This window comes from Hibiscus syriacus, unplaced genomic scaffold (assembly GCF_006381635.1).
Source record: "Hibiscus syriacus cultivar Baekdansim isolate YM2019G1 unplaced genomic scaffold, ASM638163v2 tig00116996_pilon, whole genome shotgun sequence".
Taxonomy (NCBI): Eukaryota; Viridiplantae; Streptophyta; class Magnoliopsida; order Malvales; family Malvaceae; genus Hibiscus; species Hibiscus syriacus.
In genome coordinates, this window is record NW_024063512.1 from 1,637,337 (window position 1) to 1,643,626 (window position 6,290).

The following is a 6,290-nucleotide window of genomic DNA, read 5'->3' on the forward strand; positions in this document are numbered from 1 at the left end:
TAAAAGCCACGGATAGTAATTTGTGCCTTTCTTCTCCAGCCAATCAGAGTAAAGAATTGTAACATATTTGGACGATTTTTTATCTGATTAATACTACGTTTGGCTGTTATTTTAATAATTAAATTTAAAATAAAAAATATAATAAAATTTAGTTTTGTTAGTAAACTTGCAAATTAGGTCATTTGCGGTTCTTTCTATAAGTTATTTGGTCGTTCCTTTCGTTTAATTTTCTCATGATCAAATTTGACATTGCCTCAACTGATCAAGGTAGCGCTTATTTGTTATCATATTGATCTTTCTTACTTTAGACTTTCGGATTAGATTTAGATATACTGTTTGCGTTTAGGGATGTTTCACGAAGTTCAACTTTGATTTACGATTGTCGGTGGTCTTTCAGTAGTTTTATTTCATGTTGTAGTTCATTTGTCAATGCAGTCAGATCTATTCGTATCGATATTTCTCTTCGAATTTTTTAAACGAGCTTGTGGCATTTTACTTGTATGGTCCTTGTATGATCTAAATGGTTGATTTTTTATGTAATAATTATAAGAAAATGTCTTAATTATATGTATAATTTATGTATATAATTATAAATATTTACTATAATTTAAAATATCTTTTTAATAAAATAAGTGATTTCTATTTACGTACAAAATTAAAAATTATTTCAATAAATTAACCTATATTTTAGCCGCCGACGCTAGCCATTTTCATTCATCCACCCATAGGCCATAGTTACGTTGTCACTACAATACTAAACGATTTTAGTGATAAATGAATAAGATTAATTCTTATATATATATTAACTTTTATTAAGATATTTTTTGTGTGATTATTTTTAGAAGCTGTTAATTTTATTAAAATGAAAAAAGTATTCATAATTAAAATATTTTTATAACTATTGACACAAAAACTAACCACTCAATATTACACAAGAACCATACAAGGAAAATGTTAAAAAATCTAACCAAAAATTAAAATAAAAGATAGATACGAAGAGTATGATCACATCGCAAATAAACCACAAAAGAATATCAAGTTACTGAAAGATCATCGACAAATCGTAAATCAGAGTCGAGTGATGTGAGAAAACTATCCACGAACGTAAATCTCGTATCCAAATCCAATATGATGATCTAAAGCATGAAAGGTCATCATGATAACAAATAAGCAACATCTTGATCAATTGTGGCGATCTCAAATCCAACCTTGAAAAAAATTAAACAAAAACAACGATCAAATAACCAAAATGTACCAAAAAAGTACCATAAAAACAAAAAAATCGTGTCCTATAGATAAAATTATTATAAATTAAAAAACAAAGAAAAAAAATAAACGATATAAAAATAAATAAATAAAGACATCAACGGTAAGCGACTAGCATTAAAGTTAGTACTACCACTGCCGATGGCTACCAGCAAAGATAGAAAAAGATACAAGCAGGGCGCAAAGAAAAGGGCAAAGAAAACTAGGGCGAAACGGTATCAATATTTGTGATGTATTTTTATCTTATCATTGTTATAATAGTAAATGTGATAATAATATTTTTTATAATTAAATTCTCACTATAAGTCTATAACTCTAACATAACATTAAATATCATTAGAACTCTAATATTTAAATTAGAGTCGATTACTTTTCTTGACAAAAATAATACGATAATGATGACATGTTAATTGATCGTTGTTATTTTATATTTGTTGTATCAATAAAATTATTTTCATTTAAAATTTTACTTTCTGTTGTGATAAATTTTTATATTAATAAAAATTATATTAATAATAACAAATATAAAAATTATAGTTATCATAAATTAGTTTGTTAAAAGGTAAATTTGTATCATTAGTCTGTAGATTATGTGTAAATTTTAGTTTTAGTCACTATACTATAATTTGATCAAGTTTAATCCTTATACTTTTCAAAATTTGAAACTTTAATAGTAAGCCAAACGGTTCAATTATAATATAATTAAATTATAAGGAATAAAAACAATTAAATTGAAGAACTGATAATATGATAAATTATTATAATTTAATTTTAAAGGAAGTTAAGGGTTATAGACTAGATTTTTGGAGTTTATGATATTTTTCTTTTATGAAACAAACATCATATTTATGCTGAGGAGGCCATAAAGGAGTAGACTTAAAATTTTAGAATCCAACAATATCGATGATGACAACGGATCGCAGTCGACAATGACCAACAACAATGGAAAACTTTGATCAAATTAAGGGGTTAAATTGATATTTGATCTAAAGTTCAAGAGTTAAATTGATATTTTAATCAAAGTTTAATTGTCAAATTGATATTTTTGTCTAAAGTTCATGTATCAAATTAAAATTGGTGATTAAAAGTGAATAAAGATGAAAAAGAAGTCACTGTTTTGATACTTTGCCCAAATTATTTAATATTGAGATTGGATCTCTCATTCCGGCCTCCATTTTTGTTTGTTTATGTAAGCATGAATCTGTACGTTAATTAAGATTGTGTCTTCATGTGTAAACCAGACAGTGACGTCGGATCAATCATTACCGTCTCTTTTTATTTTCTGAATCAAACACATTTTACATTGGGCGTTTTTTTTCGAAAAATCATCGGTGATCGGTATATTTATCGATCTAATATCTGTTATATTATATTTTTTGATTTAACATCCTTTGCAGTAAAGCGCGCCTCCTGTACCGCGTTATATGTTGATTTGGTGCCACGTGGGGTAAGGCGCGCCCTCTAAACTGCGCTATATGCTGACATGGAATACACCTGGATATAGCGCGGCCCCTGAAGCGCGCCTTACGCCACGTATGGCATAGCGCGGGTCAGGGGCAGCGCCTTACCTTTAATTCTCTGACATAATTATATATAGCGCGGGATAGGGGCCGCACCTTGTATAATTATAGCAACTTTTCTCGGCTCTAAATACCCTTCTCTCCCGGTTAAGTTCCTCACATTTCTCCTCTCAACTTATAAATTAATACAATAATTCCGTCAACGAGTCAATAATTCTGACAATTGTCTCATATTTGATTCAGACGTTCGTGTGATTTTTCGTTATAAGGTAATTTTGTGATAAATTTTTTATTATACTTATTGTTTATTATGATTATTTGAAAAAAAATTATACTAATTATTGTCAATTAATTTTTGTGTTTGTAAAATTAGAAAGCGGGAATATACGTCGAAATAGTTTTGCAGTACAAGTAATAATATAAAATTATATTATTTAAATTATTTACGTTTATTTGTAAAAATTTTATTCTGTTATATTTTCGTTCATATATTATTTATTTAATCAGCATTGTTTTAGTTGTTTTTTTGCAGATATAATATTGTCGCACTTTTAAACTAAAAGAATGACGTCACTTTCAACTATTGTTTATTATGATGGTGAAATTCGAGAAGATGAAACCGACGTTGTTTTCATATCAAATGTGCGTGTTAAAACATCATTGAAGAGAAACATAACTCTTGAGGAGCTGATAACGAAGATTTCGAGGAAGATTCATGTTGGAAGTAGTAGAAGAATGTCGTCGTTGCAGTACAGATTTCTAACATCATTGTTGTCATTAACTTATACATCGCTTGAACTTTTGAACAATGATGATGTTGAAATGATGGTTGAAGCTAAAAGTAATTATTCAGACGCCGATATTGAGATGTATGCAAATTTTATTCAAGTGTGTGTCGTTCGAGGTCAATTATTAAGCTCCCACTATGGGCTGGCTGAACAAGTTGATCAAGTTGATAGCCCTACGACAGTAATGTGTAATGATTTTAATATCATAATGGGGAGACATTCATCCGTAACTCCTTACGATATGTACCGAGGTGGGTCGATGAATAATCCGTATAGCAACATCGCGTCCAGTTCAAGGGGAAGGCATTCATCTGCAAATCCATTTGACCTTAATATGGAGATGCCATCGACGCAACCATCTGTGCAGTTTCCATTTGACACGATGACTTCAAGCTCCAGGGGGAGGCATTCGACTGCGAGCTTTTTCGATCTCAATGTCGATATGCCTTCTAGTTCAAGGGGAAGTCGTGCAAGTAGTAGGTTCTTCGACCTAAATGTGGAGCGCATGGAGGAACCATCATCTCCACCAGAAGAACCGCTTCGTGAGCCTGGTGTGGATGGTACTGAGACTGGACTATTTATTCACCCAGAATCACCGCAATTCAACTCCGATGATGATGAAGTTCCAGGAAATGTGGCACAAACTGACCCTCCTGCACACATGTATGAAGCTGATTATGGTGCAATGTACGGGCCAGAATTTGCGGATATGCCTCATCTCGGTGACTATGGATATTACTCATCAATAAATAATGATGAGTTATATTTAGGCATGGAGTTTTCAAGCAAAGAAGAAGCGATGATGGCTATAAAAAATTACAATATCCGTAATTTTGTTCAATCGAGAGTCGACCGCTCCACGACAGAAAAATATGTATGCTACTGTACCCGACGCGAAAACAGATGCAATTGGATGGTTCGCGTATCGAAGAGGAAGAGGAAAAACAACATATGAGAACTAACAGTATACAACAGTCCTCACACATGTTGTGTTGGAGGGGTCAACCAAGATCATCCCAACTTGGACTCGGAAGTGATATGCCAAGCCATCATGCCCATGGTAAAAGCAAGCTCTACGAGGAAAGCGCCGATGTCGATCTTCCCACAACACGACCCACTCATGATGCCTCACCAGCCAATCTGTATCTGTCTTGCCACGTCTATATGTGCTATGCAACTCGTCCATATTGCGAGGTGCTTCCGGAATTGGTTGAAAACAACCAAATTGCTGGAGCACGCGATCAGTGGAGTGCCACTCGACGGTCGCATAACAGATCAAGGGGACCATCGCCATCCAAACATCTGATGAGACCTTCAACTCAGGTGGGATCACCGCCCTCATATCATCAGAAGAATATGGCACCATTTCAAATCTAAAACAAATATATATAATTTTTATCAAAAGAATAATCTAATTATATAACTATAATCTAAAATCGATTTTTAAACATTAAAATTCATACCTGTGTGTCAGCCTTCTGATCGATTAGCACCCTAATTTTTTCTAAATCATCAGGTAGCTCTTGATGATTTTTCCTATCAGTAGACCACCTATTCAAGGAAAAAAAATTATTATACGCTTTATAAAATTATTAATATACGAAATCAGTTTTATAATTACCTCAGGAGTAGTTGAAATATGAATGGGTTCTTCACAACGGAACATAAAAAGGGCAATCGATACCATGCCCAAGACTGCAGCAGCAGGAGACATCCGTCGATAGCATTACGCCTGTAGTCAATGGCTCGACATATCTCACTGAACAGCAAAGCCAAAACTGCAGAGCCCCAACTGAATGATCCGACCAGGTGAAAGTCGCTCAGATGTCGCAACCACATGCAGTGAACTTGGTTGCGCGATTTGTCCGGCATCAGGAACCCTCCTATCAGTTACAATATGCATGTCCGTGCATACATTTTAACTTCATCCTCAGACGCGTCCTCGTTCAACTCCCAAAAATTAACATCTAACCAATTTATCGGTATCCGACCACCATTAAAACTTTCCGGGACACGTCCTATATTTTCCCTGCACAAAGTAGTCCTACAGGAACCCTGCGCGATCCCTGATATAACATCCCCATCCACCGAAAGCCCCAGGTGCATAGCAATATCCTCAAGTGTAATCGTGCGCTCTCCACACGGAAGATGGAATGTGTGGGTCTCCAGCCTCCACCGCTCTACTAAGGCAGAGATAAGATCTGGTTCTATCTTACAGTGACCCTGATATCTACCCATGTAACCAAATCCAGCCTCTACTAAATACGACAAGATACAGCTAGGTATCACTAACTTAAGGTTCCTAATAAAAAGATCTAATACACGGTCATTCTCCTAAAAATAAATAATTACAAAAATTAATTCTTAATCTAATAATCATGCATTAAATAAATCAACAAATTATTACTAATAATTAAATTAAATTAAAACGTTAAAATGTTATCGTATCAGCAAAGTGTCGAGATATATGATTTTCATCCAAGCGAAGTAGACTGCCTTCCATTATATATCTGGAAAAAAAAATTATATAAGTAAAATATTAAATAAATTAAAATACTTAATAAATTAAATACAAAATATTAAAAATGTAATAAAATATACCTTAAACAGAGAATATAAGAGTATTTGAGAGAAGTTGAGAGAAATTGAGAGAATTTGGTGTGATGAAAGTGATTGAGGATGGGGGTATTTATAGGGAGGATTGGGGTGTGAAGCG